The sequence below is a fragment of the Rhinopithecus roxellana genome, chromosome 2 (genome assembly GCF_007565055.1).
Source record: "Rhinopithecus roxellana isolate Shanxi Qingling chromosome 2, ASM756505v1, whole genome shotgun sequence".
In the NCBI taxonomy this organism is placed as follows: domain Eukaryota; kingdom Metazoa; phylum Chordata; class Mammalia; order Primates; family Cercopithecidae; genus Rhinopithecus; species Rhinopithecus roxellana.
The window spans coordinates 128,633,187-128,651,262 of record NC_044550.1 but is presented as its reverse complement, the minus strand read 5'-3'; the positions used below and the strand labels follow the sequence as shown (position 1 = coordinate 128,651,262).

At 37.1% G+C, this 18,076-nt stretch overlaps 1 protein-coding gene across 1 annotated transcript in view; it reads right to left on the bottom strand.

Annotated features, from left to right (window-relative positions):
* The window catches only part of CNGA1 (cyclic nucleotide gated channel subunit alpha 1), a 54,155-nt gene extending 51,730 nt beyond the window's left edge, over positions 1-2,425 (bottom strand). The window contains exon 1 of the mRNA XM_010370802.2: positions 2,282-2,425. The gene's annotated coding sequence lies outside the window, so the exon portion shown is untranslated. The remainder of the gene's footprint in view (positions 1-2,281) is intronic.
* Between the last annotated feature and the right edge of the window lie 15,651 nt (positions 2,426-18,076).

The following is an 18,076-nucleotide window of genomic DNA, read 5'->3' as shown; positions in this document are numbered from 1 at the left end:
GACTCCAACTCAAAAAAAAAAAAAAAAAATCTTGGCACAATGGTTGTCTGCTCATAGGAAAGTATATTATATTTCTACTTTAAGGAGATGTAAGAAAGGACTAGCTGTGGAAAGTCTGCTTAATGCCATACCCAAAATTTATAAAATATGGCAGCCCAAATGTCACATACTATTACCTGAGGTAAATGGCTGTAGCATCCTATGGATTTACTCCTTTGATCTATTGATGGAGATATAGTAGAAAACAAAGGAAAGCTTCTGCCTAGGAAAGTGCCTAGCATTAGAGTAGGAACTAAATAAATATTTGTTGAATAAATTAATAAGTAAAAAATATTTAGGGTGCAGTAGCTTTTGTGGAGGTAGTTCTTGGACACTTTTTTCAATTTTGCTCGCGATTTTTAGTCAACTTAATTCTTGATTCTTAACTTAAATTTGACATTTGTTTTTCTAGAAAATAATTTATGTTACCCAAACTTTTAGTTTTCAATACATTAACTTTATAACTTAAAAAATTACCTCCATGTAAAAGAGAGTGATCTTCAATGGCTGTTTTGTTGATATCTTCAATTAAAGAGGTTTCTTTTCCTTTTTTAAAACAAAATTTATCTAAGGCCTAGGTTCTGTAATTTATACTTTTCTCATTAATTTCTAACTTTGACTGTGGCCTGTATAGTTTTTTGCTTTACTGAGATTATTTTTGTTCACAATGTTTACAAATATTCCCAGAGTGGAGAAAAGAGGGTGTATTCTCTATGGGACTAAGGTACAGCAGGTAAATAATAGGCCTTTTAATTTCATTGACACCCTGATACTTCACTCTCCACCCTCTTTTATTTGCTGAGCAGGAAAATGACCATGAAATGAGTGATTGGTGTTTATGGGTGTTAGCCAAGTGAAAAAATGAGTGTAATTGAACAAATTGATTAAACTATATATAAACAATAAGTCAAAATGTAAAAATCCCATTATAAGATGTATCTTTATTGATAGAAACATTTTAAAATCTTGGTTTAAGAGTGTTTGACTTTCCAATATAGAATGAAATCACTGATATTTTAAAACATGTAATCTTATTACATGATGAATGCAGTACTCATTTTTAATTAAAGAAAAACATGACAGTAATTGATAATTGATAACAATTTTTTCTTTTTCTTTTCCTCTTTTTTTTTTTTTTTTTTCTGATATAGCGTCTCTCTCTTTCACCCAGACTGGTGTGCAGTGGTGTGATCTCGGCTCACTGCAAACTCGACGTCCTGGGCTCAAGTGATCCTCCCACCTCAGCCTCCTGAGTAGCTGGGACTACAAATGCGCGCCACCACACCTAAGCTAATTTTTGCATTTTTTGCAGAGATGGGGTTTTGCCACACGTTTCTCTCTTTCACTGAGGCTGGAGTGCAGTGGTGTGATCTCGGCTCATTGCAACCTCGACTTCCTGGGCTCAAGTGATCCTCCCACCTCAGCCTCCTGAGTAGCTGGGACTACAGACACATGCCATCACACCTGGGCTAATTTTTGCATTTTTTGTAGAGACAGGGTTTTGCCATGTTGCTCAGACTGGTCTCGAACTCTTGGGCTCAAGGATCCACCTACTCCAGCCTCCCAGAGTGCTGGCATTACAGGTGTGAGCTACAAGGCCCAGCCAATAATGGTTTTTTCTGATTAAAACATACATGCTTATCATATAGAGTTATTTAAAAGAAGGCAAGGTGATTTAAATTCCACCTCCTTCATAGACTAGTACTGTGTCCTTGGATGAGGCACTTAATCTTTTCAGACCACTTATTCATCTCTTCAGACCACTTATTCATCTCTGAAAGGGGATTTTCAGGTTGTTATAATAATGATGATAAAGTATCTGATACTTCAGTTCCCAGTGAGTGGGAGCTCTTTTATAGGAGTGAATTCTTTAAGATTTACATGAGTTTGATAGTGTCCTATCTCCAAATATTTTAGAAAGAAAAATCAGTATGTGACACTTCCATTAAGGAAAAACATACCTGCCAAAAGTATTGTTTTTGACTTCTAAAAATTAAACTAAAATTTGTGAAAAGCAGGTAGCGTTTACTATGTTGTGATATTCAGATTAGCAGAATCATATTGCCAGGTGGAGTATTCACTTACCTGTTCAAAAGACAGAGAAGTTAACAAAAATACAACCATCATCTGTATCTAGAGCACATCACATGAGAAGCAAAGCAAAAGCTGATACTTCAATGAGTCAAAACAGAAGTATAAGCATTTGTGAAAAATATAACTATCATTATCACTGGGTTCTTACCTTTGGTTGTTTAAGTAACATAACTTTGTCTTCTAGAAGCGGAAGTCACTGGTGTATTCAAAACAAACAGGGATATACTGTAAATCTTGACATCGTCAAAATCCAGGCCCCAATTTTTAAAAAACAATAAACATGCTGATTTTTCCCTTTCCTTAAAGATACACAAATGGCTAGTTTTCAAAATCATTCCCAGGGTAATAAACAGTTCTGTCGCATTGTCAAAGTAGGATTTTCATGACTCAGCATTGGATTTGCGGATTTACACATGGATGAAAATAACAGCAACATCATTATCCTTTGCTTGAGTCTGAGCCTATTAATATGTATGAGAATTAGGAATAAAAGAGGGGTTCTCAAGTCTATACCTCTCAACAAATTTGGAAGTAAACCAAAGGTAATATTGCCTGATGAATTTTATTAAAATTATACCTCCAACTTCACCCAGGGTTATAATCTGGAAAATAGTGTCTAGGTTTTCTACAAAGTATAATTACATTTTCAAATATAGTGCCACGATATTAAAAGTTATTTAAAATATTAATAGGATGAGCTTCATTATTCATTGATCTTTTAATGGTGTATTTTATGGGGGAATTGCATATTTGACACATATCTGGTCAAGAAATAAAATAGGATAAAGCTGAGCTTGCCTGAAAGTATAATTCATACTTTTGATGCACAAAAATCATCACAATATTTCAGTTGGTGTCTCAATGTTACTCTAATAACCTAAAAGTAAATTTCCCTAAGAACTGTTTTATGCAATATATGACAGGCTACATACTCACAAAACTTTTGCTTATGGCTGAAAATCAGAATGACATGAAATAAATACTGTCTCCATTTAGCAAAACTACCTTTATTTCCATCTATTAGCTCCAAAAATACATCATGCATTCTCCACTATTTACAATGATTTTCCTGCTGAACAATGAACAACTGAGTAACACTTATTGCCTCAGTTGAATGGTTTCAGCTCCAGTGGGGGTAGGAGACTCTCAAAAGAGGAGGCACCTCAAGATGCCTAGCAGAGAAAATTAGAGGAGTACTGTGTACCTTAGGAAGATTGACTTCTGAGTTCCAGAATTGTAAAAATAAATTCCTGTTTCTAATATAAAACATGCTTCATAAAAAGATATTACAGAAAGAAAGAAAAGAAAATGGAAACATAGTCTTACTATTTTGGGATAACCAATATTAACATTTTTCTTACACCTACCATTATATTTTTTAAATTAATATTATTCTAATTTTATGTAATATTATATTATGATAATTTTATATTGCTAAGTATCTAATGCATTCTTTTTAAGATTATATAATCTTCTATTGTATTTCATTATACCATAATTTATTGATTCATTTTCCTATTATTGGATATTTTTTCCTCTGGTCTAAAACATTTCAAAATGAATATTCTTTTTTTTTTTTTTTTTTTTTTTTGAGATGGAGTCTCACTCTTTCACCCAGGCTGGAGTGCAGTGATGCCATCTCGGCTGTCTGCAGCCTCCACCTCCCAGGTGCAAGCAATTATCCTGCCTCAGCCTCCCAAGTAGCTAAGGTTACAGACGTGGGCTACCAAGCCCAGAAATTTTTGTATTTTTAGTAGAGATGGGGTTTCTCCAGGTTGGCCAGACTGGTCTCAAACTCCTGGCCTCAAGTGATCCGTCCACCTGGGCCTCCCAAAGTGCTAGGATTACAGGTGTGAGCCATTGAGCCCAGCCTCAAAATGAATATTCTTATTCTTCATTATGTGCCTCTGTGACTAATTCATGTTTACTTAGAAAGTAGATGACTGGATTAAAGTGTATTAACATTTTTACGACTCTAAATTCATATTGTTAATATAACTTTCAGAAAATTTATGTTTACCTCTGTTTGACTCTATAAAGTCAAATAAATCACTAGCGTTTGTATTTTATTGCTTCCTTTCAAGTCACTTGGCAGTATCTTAAACCTATCTCTATGAAATTAGTTGTAAATTTGGTAAATCAAAATTTACCAAATACATCATTTCTATCTAATTTTTTGCAATCTTGTACTTAAACACATAACCTTTAAGCAGCTAGTATACATGTTTTTGATAAATCCATCTCTGTTATAAAAGTTCCTAAATTAACACACATGGCCTCTTGTGCCACAATTTAGCTTTATGCTAAAATTTTATTGTGTCTGTCCTTTTATATTATGCTCCTCTCTAAACGACATAATCTGCTTAAGAAAATAAGCCCTTTGGTGGGGCGTGGTGGCTCATGCCTGTATCCCAGGACTTTGGGAGGCTGAGGCGGGCAAATCACAAGGTCAGGAGTTTGAGACCAGCCTGACCAACACGATGAAACCCCGTTTCTGCTAAAAATACAAAAACTAGCCGGGCGTGGTGGTGCGGTGCCTGTAATCCCAACTACTCAGGAGACTGAGGCAGGAGAATCACTTGAACCCAGGAGGCGGAGGTTGCAGTGAGCCGAGATCATGCCACTGCATTCCAGCCTGGGCAACAGAGTGAGACTTTTTCTCAAAAACAACAACAACAACAAAAAAAAAAAAACAAAAAGAAAAAGAATAAGCCCCTTGCCTTGAATACCATGGGAGTGTCTTAAATCTATCTCTATGAAATTAATGGTAAATATTTGGAAACCCATGAAGTAATCAACAGACACACAAAGAAATTATCAAGAGAACGAACTTAACTTTTTTCAAATCCTAAAACAATCCTGTGAAGTAGAAAAGGTATCTACTTCATCTTTTGAAGAAGAAAATGAAGGCTGGGAGATGAGGTCATTTACCCAGTGTCACAATGGCTACTACCGTATCAGAGTTAGCTGTGATTCACACCCAGACAGGGTTACTAGATTTGGCAACTAAAAGTACAGTATAAGTATATATCAAATATTGCATGAGACAAACTCATTTTAAAAATTGGTTTTTTTTTTAAATCTGAAATTCAAATGTAAGTGGGTATTCTGTTTTTTATCTGATACCTCTATGTCTAGGCCTGTCTGACTTCAAAGCACCACAGTACTTTTGGCATCTGGAAGGTAAAAACATGGAAAATTAGTCAAGTCGCCTATTTCAGCAAATTGCCTCTAACAGCAATAGCAAATAATTCTCGTATAGAAAAACATTTTTCACCAACTGTTATTCAATTTCCTCATCTTTGCATTTAACGCACCTATAAACTCTTAGCACTTTACCTGCATACAAATGAAAAATTTGATAATGCCCACTATTATTTTTTATAATATTCTTGTCCCTTGAGGCCCAGTGCGGTGGCTCATGCCTGTAATCCCAGCACTTTGGGAGGTGGAGGCGGGTGGATCACGTAAGGTCAGGAGTTTGAGACCAGCCTGGCCAACATGGTGAAACCCCATCTCTACTAAAAATACAAAAACTAGGTGGCACATGCCTGTAATCCCAGCTACTCGGGAGGCTGAGGCAGGAGAATAGCTTGAACCCAGGAGGCAGAGGTTGCGGTGAGCCGAGATAGTGCTACTACAGCACTCCAGCCTGGGCAAGGCATTGAGACTCCGTCTCAAACAAACAAACAAACAAACAAAATATATACACACACACACACACACATATATATATAATATATATAATTGTCTCTCACATCTAAGAAATGATTTTAATCACCCAATTTGGATCTAGCATTCACGAAAGTACTCAGACCAGACCTCTGTGGATCTCCTTCATATTTTCAACTTGATGCTGCTTCTTGGGGAGTGAAGGTCTTCAGAAAATGACTGCCTGTTGTTGAATGTGGAAGACCTTTTTGCTCTTACATTCGGTGTTCACTTTACTTCAGCCTCTCTAATGCCAACTGTTGTTAATCCACTTTGGGGGAGTTTTCTGCAATATCTCCCTGGCCTTAAATATATGAGTTTTATAGTCCCAGAACTGAGTTTGAATCTCAGCTCTGCTGTTCACTAGCTCTGCGATTTGGAGCATGATAATGAACTGCTGGGCCTCAGTTGCAGTTTTCATGGAATGAGCATAATAATATCTAGTAGGTTTGTTGTGAGGATTAAAATGAGACATAGTAATATGAAGCATTATTACTGTTCCTAAAGCATTGTAAATACTTGAGAAAAGGCTATCATAATTTTAAAAAGACAAATATCAAAGTTAAACTTCATTTTACAATAATTGCATTGTCAGAAATTTACATGGTTTCTTTTTAGAAGTGGAAGATATATTTTCTGGTTAGAAAATATACCAGGGTTAATTAGAGCAATCTTCTTGCAGTCCTACTTACCTCATACACAGATGATGTAATTATAATGAACATATCTACAAAGAAATCAAAATGACAAGATCCAGAATTCACTCCCATAGGTAGCCATGAATGTTTATTTTCTTCATGGTTTGCCTGTTGCTTGAAACTTTCTTAAATGATTTTAATGAATTAAATAAAACAGGGCAATGATTCTAGTGAACCTTTCTTCCTCCAGCCAACTTAAATCTCGGTCAATATCATGAAACTTATAGAACTTGTTATTATAAAACAGCTCTTCCACAATGAATCTCTCTCTCTCCATATTCCAAATAACTGATTTTCTTTATCTCAAAAATAAAGCAAATCATTGCCTTCTTTACTAGCTCTCATACTTCCTTCTTCTCTCTTCCCCACCCCCCCCAAAAAAAACCATACTTAAGAATGAACTGAATATTACAGATTCCTGGGATCATGTGTATTAGTTGTGTGGTCTTGAAAAAATTACTTAGCTTTTTTAAGGTTCAATTTCCTTATTTGTAAAATGAAAATAATAACACCTACCTCAATAGGTTTTTATGAGACTTAAATGGATTTAGCATTTCACACACTGTCAGTATATAAAGAGGACACTTCATAATTGTGCTTTCTCTCCCTTTTCCTTCCTTCTAAAGTGTGGAGCACCTAAACTGGAGCTTTGCAGCATATTGCTGAGGGCTTAACTGTACCCAATATGCTGCAATGGGAGTTTTCGTAAGCAGGTATCTGTGGCTGTTAAGTAACTAAGTTGTGCCAGGTGCATTCGCTCACGCTTGTAATCACTTTGGGAGGCAGAGGTGGGTGGATCACTTGAGGTCAGGAGTTCAAGACCAGCCTAGTCACTATGGTGAAACCCCATCTCTACTAAAATACAAAAATGAACCAGGCATGATGGTGCATGCCCATAATCCCAGCTATTTGGGAGGCTGAGGCAGGAGAATGGCTTAAACCCAGGAGGTGGAATTGCAGTAAGCCGAGATTGCACCACTGCCAGCCTGGGTGAAAGAGTGAGACTCTGTTTCAAAAAAAAAAAAAAAAAAAAGACACACAAAGCTATTTTATACCTTGTTTCTAAGTAATTTATTATGTAATTCTAGCAAAATATAACCAGGTGAAGTAATTTCAATTTATTTTCAATTTTCATTCAGTATTTTCATTTTTAATGAAAATCTGTTTTCATGTGTGTAGAGTGTTTAATAATGCAAAATAATAATCCTTCATAAAGGCGTTAAATTTGCTCAAATGTTTGTACTTTCATTTCACATATAATTCTTGAGTATCTACGGTGTGCTGGGCACTCTTCTGCGAGGCACAAACAAAAGTTCCTTCCTCAGAGACTCCACGGAGGCAGGATATAGGCAAACAAAAAAAAAAAAGAGAGAGAGAGATGATTACAAAACAGTGTGATAAAGGGCTGAGTGATTACATACAAGGAGCCCAAAAATTAGGGGAGGAAAGGAACTGAACTGGAAGGCTTTAGGAAGATTATCTTTTTGCTGAAATTGAAAGTAAGTGGGAATTTCATGTGCATATATAAAACTTACATACTACAATATTTTTCTGATTTATCCAAGTTTAAAAGGGTAAGAGTATTGTGTTGTGTTGAGTTGTGTTCTGTTGTGTTTTCCCCTCCAAAGCACGATTACCTTGACCCTGTCTACCTATCACTGGATTTCTTTTCCTGGTACCTGTAGTAACCTTGACTGATAAAAGGAACATAGCTGCATTGGATTATCTATTTAGTAGGCTACTTTTAATCTTGTTCCCTGTCTTGCTTTGTCAGCTCCCTCTAAATCTTTATAATCCTATTTAAACTACCTCTAACTATAGATGCTCATTTGCATGACACTGATTCTCTGTATTTTTATTTCAAAAATTATACGATTTGAGGGATTCTGGCTCTTGATCCTAAGTTATTAAACATTTGATAGTCTGTCTTCCTACACACCAAGATCTTCAGCCGGAGTGCTCAATGATGTCTCCTTCATGTTTATAACCATAATCATTAAATGTCATGTAATTAATTGCTTAATATCTATTTCCCCTGTAGGAACTGTAAATGTCATGAGATCAGGAACCGTGTCTATGTTGCCCATTACTTGTCCATTATCGTATCTCTAGCATGCAGTTTTATACCATGCATAGTCATTTATTCAACAAATATGTAAATATTAAGTGACAGGCTCTCTTCTAAGCATTGCAGAGTCAATAGGTAACAAAACTAATTTCTGCCCTTGTGGAGCATACACTCTAATAAGGTGGGAAAGACAATAAATAAAGTAATAAACATATAAGCACTCAAAGTTGATTATTGATATGATAAAGAAGAAAACAAGGGAAAGAAATAGAAAATGATATGGGGTGGGGCAGGACTATCTTAGATGGGGTTTTCAGGAAAGGCCTCATTTAGCAGAGACCTGAATATAGAGACAGAGGTAGCCATGCCCACTTCTAGGGGAAGAGTTTGCCCAGCAAGAAAACAACATGTGCAAAGACAGGACTGTGGTGGAGTGTTTAACGAAAAGCAGGGAAGCCACTGTGGCTAAGTTAGAGGAAGCAAGGGGAAGAGGGATTTAAAGAGTTAAGGTCTTAGAAGATAGATCAGGTAGAGAACAGTCAGGAGGCAATTGTAGTAATTCATTCAGTGAGAGGTGAGCATGGTTCAGACCAGGTTGGTACAAGTGGAAGTGGTGACAACAGGTCAGATTCCAGATATATTTTAAGGACAGAGGCAATAAGATTTGGTGATTGATTGTCTGTGGGGTATGTGTGAAAGAGTGAAGTCAAGGATGACTGTGGATTTTCTGACTTAAAGCTACTAAAAAAGAGGTTGCAATCTGATGATACAGGAAGGACACAAAGAAAAGCAAGCTTGGGGTAGAGGGGAGTTAGGAGTTCTATTTGAAAAATAAGGCATTGTAGGCTTTTTTCTCTCAAAAAAAAAAAAAAAAAGAAAGAAAGAAAAAGGAAAATAAGGCATTGTACACGTCAGTGCCTCAGTAATATTCATTGGAATGAATGAATTAAATACTTCTGTATTTTTTTGTACTTAGGATTCCAAACAAGAGGAAATGGAGGCTATACAGCTCTCAGAGTAGCAACGTTAATAGTAAGATAAACTCCACCTTAAATGGGTTGAGGAAAAAAATAATAATAATGAAATAAACAACACTGCCTTCCACAGCTCTTTGAGTGCAAAGGTTCTCATATAGATCTCATTGGCAGAGTCTGGGGGTCCAGGACTCAATTATATTATATTTAGTATAATATCATAATTTAGTACATACATACAAATGTGTTCTTTTATGAGACAATTCATCAAATTGCCTCCTCAAAATAGCTAATGTGAGTCAATATATCCATTCATTCAGTGTACATTTATTCAGTACCTATTAACTCTTCCTCATTTAGAGACCTTGAGTCCACAGTAGTCATCCCTGGGTATACATGGTGATTGGTTTGGTTGAAAAAAATCCACATATAAGTAGGCCCACACAGTTCAAGCCCAAGTTGTTCAAGGGTCAACTTTAAATAGAATGTACAGGATTAAGAAAATGCTATTGTTTTTAGTTTAAAAAAAAAAAAAAAAAAAAGGATGTTACATGCTAGACACTGGGCAAGGGAGTATTCATTAGATCCCCTACTGTGAAAAGCAATTTGCCTAGTCAAGAGTACCACCTTGGGACATTAGACAAACTTTGGTTAAAATCTCAAATTTTCTACTTGCTTAGCTGTGTTACCTAGGTCAAGTTATGTCCTTCATGATTTCTTAATTAAATGATCAATCTAATGTGTAAACTGCCAAAAATGAAGTGCTCCATCTATGGTTAGATTCCTGCTAATGAGCAAACTATCTTTGGTTATAATTTAGCTTCTCAGGTAGATTTGTTTACAAGGAAACTTACTAGTTACAGAATATGAGCATCCAATCTGTAAAACCAGATCCTTGAAAGTTAAGTTTATATGAAATCAGTCCCCAGAATTCCCTAATCACTAAACAAGTAAATAAAATAAAATTTTGATCACACACAATCCTACCTCTGTGAGTTGTACACTTACCAGGGTACTATCATGTCTTTTTAACTGCTGTTGCGTTAAAGTTTGTTTTATCTGATATAAGAATCCTGCCTGCTTTTGGTGTCCTTTTGCATGAAATGTCTTTTTCCACCCCTTTACCTTAAGTTTATGTGAGTCCTTACGTGTTAGGTGAGTCTCCTGAAGGCAGCAGATAGTTGGTTGGTGAATTCTTATCCATTCTGTAATTCTTCATCGTTTAAGTGGAGCATTTTGGCCGTTTACATTCAATGTTAGTATTGAGATGTGAGGTACCATTCCACTCATTGTACTACTTGTTGCCCGTATACTTTGGTTTTTTTGTTTTTTTAAATTTAATTTCCATGTATTTGCATGGTTTTGAAGGTTTCTTTTAGAGTTGATTTCAGGTTTTATTTCACTGTGGTCTGAGAGTGCTTGATATAATTTCACTCTTAAATTTCTTAAATTGAGAAATAAAGAGAAAGAGTACAAAGAGAGAAATTTTATAGCTGAGCCTCCAGAGGTGCCATCACATATTGGTAGGATCATGATATGTCCCAATAAACCTATCATAAACTGAAAATATCATAAGTTGAACACGCATTTAATACCCCAATACACCCACCATAAAGTAGAAAAATCATAAAACGAAAAAATCATAAGTAGAGGAACATCTGTATACTGTAGTCTAAGTTTTTGTTCATGAAAAAGTAGCTAGACTTCAAACTGGACAAAATGTACAAAACAACAACAGAAGTATGACACTAGAGAAATGGGGGGAAAATGAGTTGAACCCTGTCCAAAGACCATTTTTAATCTGTGACATGAGAAAAGGAAACCAAGCACAGTCCAGCAGTCTTATTTAGCTAAGGAATCAGAAATATGACCTTGAAGACTGAAGTAGCTAGAATTTTCAGAGTAAAGTACTAGAGAAGAGGAAGCAAAGTAGAGAAAGAGCCAGAAATCTGTGGAGAGGTCTTTTCCAGTCTTTGTGGAATGCTAATCTGGACATGCATAAATGAAAACTCCACAGACCGGACAAACAATAACTGCCAAGGTATTAACAGTTAAATAATCCCAAAACTCACACAGACCTTGGAGATATTCAAGTTACTACCTGTAGACTGGAGAGATTCAGTGAAGACCTCAGGCATTAATAATGCTTACATGAACTTGGCATGGTGACTCATGCCTGTAATCCCAGCACTTTTGGAGGCTGACGCGGGCAGATCATTTGAGGTCAAGAGTTCAAGACCAGCCTGACCAACAAGGTGAAACCCCGTCTCTACTAAAAATACAAAAGAAAAAAAAATTAGCTGGGCGAGGTGGCACATGCCTGTAGTCCCAGCTACTCAGGAGGCTGAGGCAGGAGAATCACTTGAACCTCGGAGGTGGAAGTTGGCAGTGAGCAGAGATCACACCACTGTACTCCAGTTGGGCAACAGAGTGAGACTCTATCTCAAAAATAAATAAATAAATAAATAAAATAATATAAACGCTCACATGAAAAGCCACACTTTAATAGCAGGGCTAACCTAACTCTAGGTTAAAGGATACAGTACCCCCTTATTGGTGGTTTTACTTTCAACAATTTTATTTACTTGTGGCTGAGCATGGTCTGAAAATATTTAAGCAAAATTCCAAAAATAAACAATTCATAAGTTTGATGTATTATCAGAAGGTCAGTAGTAGCCTGATGCTACCTCACAATGCCAAATCATTCATCTCCTTCATCTCATCACATAGGCATTATATCATCTCACATCATCACAAGAAAGGCGAATATAGTATAATAAGATATTTTGAGAGAGAGAGACCACATTCACATAACTTTTATTAAAGTATATTGTCATAATTGTTCAATTTTATTATCAGGTGTTAATCTCTTTCCACGCCTAATTTATAATTTGAACTTTATCACAGGCAAAAATATATAGTGTATATAAAATTTAGTACTGTCCATGGTTTCAGGCACCCCCTGGGGGTCTTGGAACATATTCCCTGCAGATAAAAGAGAACTATGATACTCTCAACCTACCATATAAGTCTTAAAAGAAGCTCATAAAGGATCAAGCTAATTTCCAAATAATTCAAATTTCGTCCCCTAAGGAGGCAATAAAATCCAAACACTTCACAATATGGACTAATAATGTCTGGCATTCAATCAGAAATTACTAGACACATAAAGAAGCTGGAAAATGTGACCTATAATCAGGAAAAAAATCAGTCAATAGCTGTGTACCCAGAAGTGACAGAAATCATGGAATATGGCTGGGCACAGTAGCTCACACCTGTAATCCCAGCACTTTGGGAGGCCGAGGCAGGTGGATCACCTGAGGTCAGGAGTTTGAGACCAGCCTGGCCAACATGGTGAAATCTCATCTCTACTAAAACTTCAAAAATTAGCCAGGCATGGTGGCATTCTCCTGTAGTCCCAGCTACCCAAGAGGCTGAGGTAGGAGAATCGCTTGAACCCAGGAGGCAGAGGTTGTAGTGAGCCAAGATCATGCTCCTGCACTCTCCAGCCTGGTAACAGAGAGAGACTTCATTTCAAAACTAATAATAATAATAATGGAATTAGCAAACAAAGACATTAAAATATATATTATAAATATGCTCAAGAATTCAAAATAAATCAAGTATACAATCAACAAATTTAAAACATAGGAAAAAATAACAGAACTTCCAGAAATTAAAATATCTGAAATTAAAAATTTATTAGATGTCTGTTCAGTAGAATAGAAAATGCAGATGATAAAATCAGTGAATGTGAAAACATAGCAATTGAAGCTGCCAAAATAAAGCAAAAACAGATAAAACATTGGAATCTTAGTAACTCATGGAACTATATTAACTAGATCAATATGTATAATTGGTACCCTAGAAGAGAGGAGGTAAAAACAAATATTTGAAGAAATAATGTTCCATAATGTTCCAAATTTGATGAGAAGTATAAAATGACATATTCAAGAATTTCAATGAACCCCAAGCAGAATAAAAACAAAGAAAATCACTTCAAGGCAAATAAAAGCCCAATTACTAACAAGTGATTTTTTTTTTTTTTTTTTTTTTTTTTTGAGATGGGGTTTTACTCTTGTTGCCCAGGCTGGAGTGCTATGGCGTGATCTCGGCTCACCGCAACCTCTGCCTCCCAGGTTCAAGTGATTCTCCTGCCTCAGCCTCCCGAGTAGCTGGGATTACAGGCATACGCCACCACCCCAGCTAATTTTTGTATTTTCAGTAGAGATGGGGCTTCTCCAGGTTGGTCAGGCTGGTCTTGAACTCCTGACCTCAGATGACCTGCCCACCTCAGCCTCCCAAAGTGTTGTGATTACAGGCATGAGCCACTGCACCTGGCAACAATAAGTGATTTTTTTAAAAAAATTAAACAGCCAGAGGGAGAAAGTAGGCACATTACCTACAGTGCGGGGAGGAAGAGTGGAAAGGATAATCACAGACTTGTAAATGAGAAACAATGTAAGCTTAGCATATAACAAAGTAATATTTTTAAAGAGCTGAAAGTAAATAAATACTGTTAACTTATACTTTTGTACCCAGGAAAATAGCTTTTGAAAATAAAGGCAAAATACATCTTTTTTGAACAAACAAAAACTGGGAGAACTTATTGCTAGCAAATCTACATTATAAGAAATATTAAAGGAACTAATCTTTAGCCTTGAATCCAACCACATCAATTTTTATAAAACATGTACTCAGACTAAAAACCTAATTAAAAGCAAAGATTTTCAGATTGATTACAAAAGTAAAATGCAACTACATGTAAGAAATAAGCTTTAAATATAAAGACACAGGTTAGATGTAAAGTGGGAAAAAAGCATGTCATAATAATAAATGCTAATAGGCTGGGCATGATGGCTCAGGCCTATAATCCCAGCACTTTGAAAGGCCAAAGCAGGTGGATCTCTTGAGACCAGGAGTTCAAGACCAGCCTGTTCACCAACATGTTGAAATCCCACCTGTACTAAACATACAAAAATTAGCCAGGTGTGGTGGCATGCACCTGTAATTCCAACTACTTGGGAGGCTGAGGTAAGAGAATCACTTGACCCCGGGAGATGGAGGTTGCAGTGAGCCAAAATTGCACCACTGCACTCCAGCCTGGGTGACAGAGCAAGACTCTGTTTAAAAAAAATGCTAACACAGCTGATTTAGCTATATTAATATCAGACAAAGTAAATTTCAAATCAGAAAGTATTGCCTGAATAAACAGGGACATTTAATCATGATAAAATTGTCAATTAATTAAGGAGACATAATAATCCTACTTGTGTTTGTATCTAATGACCAAGTTTGTAAAATTCATGAAGCAAAAACTGGCAGCTCAAATTTATAGACCAATCCACAATTACAGTTTATTTTAACACTCCTTTCTTACTAATTGGTTAAACAAATTTAAAAATTGGCAATAAACTACATTTAGAGCAAGCAACTTAACCCAATTGACATTCCTAAAACACTACACCCAGCAACTGCAGAATACACATTATTTTCAATTTAACTTGGAACATCCACCTAGACAGATCATATGCTGGGCCATAAACCAAATCTCAATATATTTCAAATAACTATTATTGTACAGAACATGCTCTGTGTCCAAAAGAGGATTAAACTGATAATCAGTAACAGAAGGATATCCGGAAAAGCTGCGGTTATCTGAAAATAAAGCAACACATTCCTTTATAACCCATGGGTCAAAGAAGAAAGCACAAAGAGAACTTTAAAATATTTTGAAATAAATGATAATAAAAATATTATCATTATATTATATATCAAATAATATATATCAATAATATATCAAAATTTGTGGGATGGGGCTAAAGCAGTATCTGAAGGCAAATGCTAGATTTAAACATTTGTATTGAAAGAGAATAAAGGTTTAAAATCAAAGTCTAAACTTTCACCTTGGAAACTGGAAAAAGAATAGCAAATTAAACTCCAAGTAGAACAAAGGATGTAATAAAAGTAAGAGTAGATATCAATGAAAATTGAAAAATTGATAAAGAAAATCAATAAAGGTAAGAGCTAGTTCTTGTAAAGATTCATAAAATTGAATTCATAACCTCCTAACCAGACTGATTGAGAAAAAAATTACCAAGTGAGGTACAGTACTAGGCTGGACTGCAACATTTCTGCAGAGAGCCTCAAGCCCCACTTTGTAACTGCCCGAGGAGTTCTTCCTACATGCTACATAAAGACAGACCACAACACTGTAGCAGAGAAAGTTTAATAGACACAAGGCTAGTCATGCCACATGGGAAATGGAGTTTGTACTCAAATGATCTCCAAAGGTCTTAGGTCAGGGGTTTTTCAAAGCGGGGAAGGAGGGGGTGACCAAGTAATAGGTGCTTGCTGTTGATTGATTGGGGTGAAGATGAAATAGTAAGGAGTCAAAGCTGTCCTTCTGTGGGCTGAATTGCCTCTGGGTGGGACCACATGAGCTGGGTTGGCTGGTCCAGGTGGAGCCGTGGGTGTCAGACACGCAAAAAAAATAATAATAAAATCCCAAAAAGATATCTCAAAAGGCCAGTGTTAGGTTCTACAATATTGATGTTATTTGCAGGAGTAATTGGGGAAGCTGCATATCTTATAACCTCTGGAATAATGGCTGGCAGTGGTTTATGTCTGCACCTTAGCAGGACTCAGGCTCCCCTCATCCCCACAGCCTGATGGCCTCCCATTAGCTTTACAAAAGTGAATGAGTTTTAGGATAAGATTTATTATCATTTAAACTATAGCCTAAATATCTTCCAAAGTTAGCTTGGCCCTGTGAACCCTGAAAATCTGAGACATGTCTCAGTTAATTTACAAAGTTTATTTTGCCAAGGTTGAGAACACAACCCCATGACACAGCCTCAGGAGGTCCTGATGACATGTGCCCAAGGTGGTCAGAGCACAGTTGGGTTTTATACATTCTAGGGACACATGAGACATCAATCAACACACGCAAGATGAACACTGGTTCTGTCTGGAAAGGCAGGACAACTCAAAGCAAAAGCAGGAAGACTGGAAGCAGGGAAGAGGCTTCCAGGTCATAGGTAGGTAAGAAACAAATGGTTGCATAGGTAGGTATGAGACAAACTTTTGAGTTTCTGATTAACCTCTCCAAAGGAGGCAATCAGATATACATTTATCCCAGTAAGCAGAGGGGTGACTTTGAATAGAGTGGGAGGCAGATTGGCCCTAAGCAGTTACCAACTTAACTTTTTTCTTTAGCTTAGTGATTTGGGAGCCCCAAGATTTATTTTCCTTTCACATTTTCCCACCTTTTCTTTTAAAAAATCATTTGAAGAAAGCATTTTAGAAGAAAATGAGTCTCCGGACTGAGGTTTTGTCTGATCTCTCATGGCTAGGATGGTTTATTCCTAGATGGGTAGGTCCTGAGTTATTTAGGAAGGCTCATTTTTAGCAGGTTGTGAAGTCTCGTATCCTATAAAGAGAAAATAGGGGGAGGAAGGGAGAAAAACAAGAACAAAGGAACAATCCTGGAAAATGCATACAGGCCACATTACTCTGAAGTACAAACATCAACAGATAGGTAGTAAGTGGCTTATGTATGTAAATAGGTTGTTGTTATTTTCTTCTGAAGTTTAAGTTGTCTAGCATCTGTTCACAGGGCTTTATGAATGCACAGCTTAGTTTTCAGTGACTCCAAATTAGGATAAATAGGAGGGGAAAAGAAGGAAAAGAAACTGAAAGCATTATTTTGAATGCTTGTAGTCAAGAAAAATTAGAGAAGGGACCGGAGCAAGATGGCCGAATAGGAACAGCTCCAGTCTTCAGCTCCCAGCGCAAGCAACAAAGAAGATGGGTGATTTCTGCATTTTCAACTGAGGTACCGGGTTCATCTCACTGGGGAGTGCCGGACAATCAGTGCTAGTCAGCTGGTATAGCCCGACCAGAGAGAGCTGAAGCAGGGTGAGGCATCGCCTCACCTGGGAAGTGCAAGGGGGAAGGGAATCCCTTTTCCTAGCCAGGGGAACTGAGACACACAACACCGGGAAAATTGGGTAACTCCGACCCTAATACTGCGCTTTACCAAGGGTCTTAGCAAACAGCACATTAGGAGATTATATCCCATCCCTGGCCAGGAGGGTCCCACACCCACAGAGCCTCCCTCATTCCTAGCACAGCAGTCTGCGATCTAAGTGCACGGCAGCAGCGAGGCTGGGGGAGGGGCGCCCGCCATTGCTGAGGCTTAAGTAGGTAAACAAAACCTCCAGGAAGTTCGAACTGGGTGGAGCCCACATCAGCTCAAGGAGGCCTGCCTGTCTCTGTAGACTCCACCTCTGGGGACAGCACACAGCTAAACAAAAAGCAGCAGAAACCTTGGCAGATGCAAATGACCCTGTCTGACAGGTTTAAAGAGAGCAGTGGATCTCCCAACACCGAGGTTGAGATCTGAGAACAGACAGACCGCCTGCTCAAATGGGTCCCTGACCCCTGAGTAGCCTAACTGGGAGATATCCTCAACTAGGTGCAGACCGACA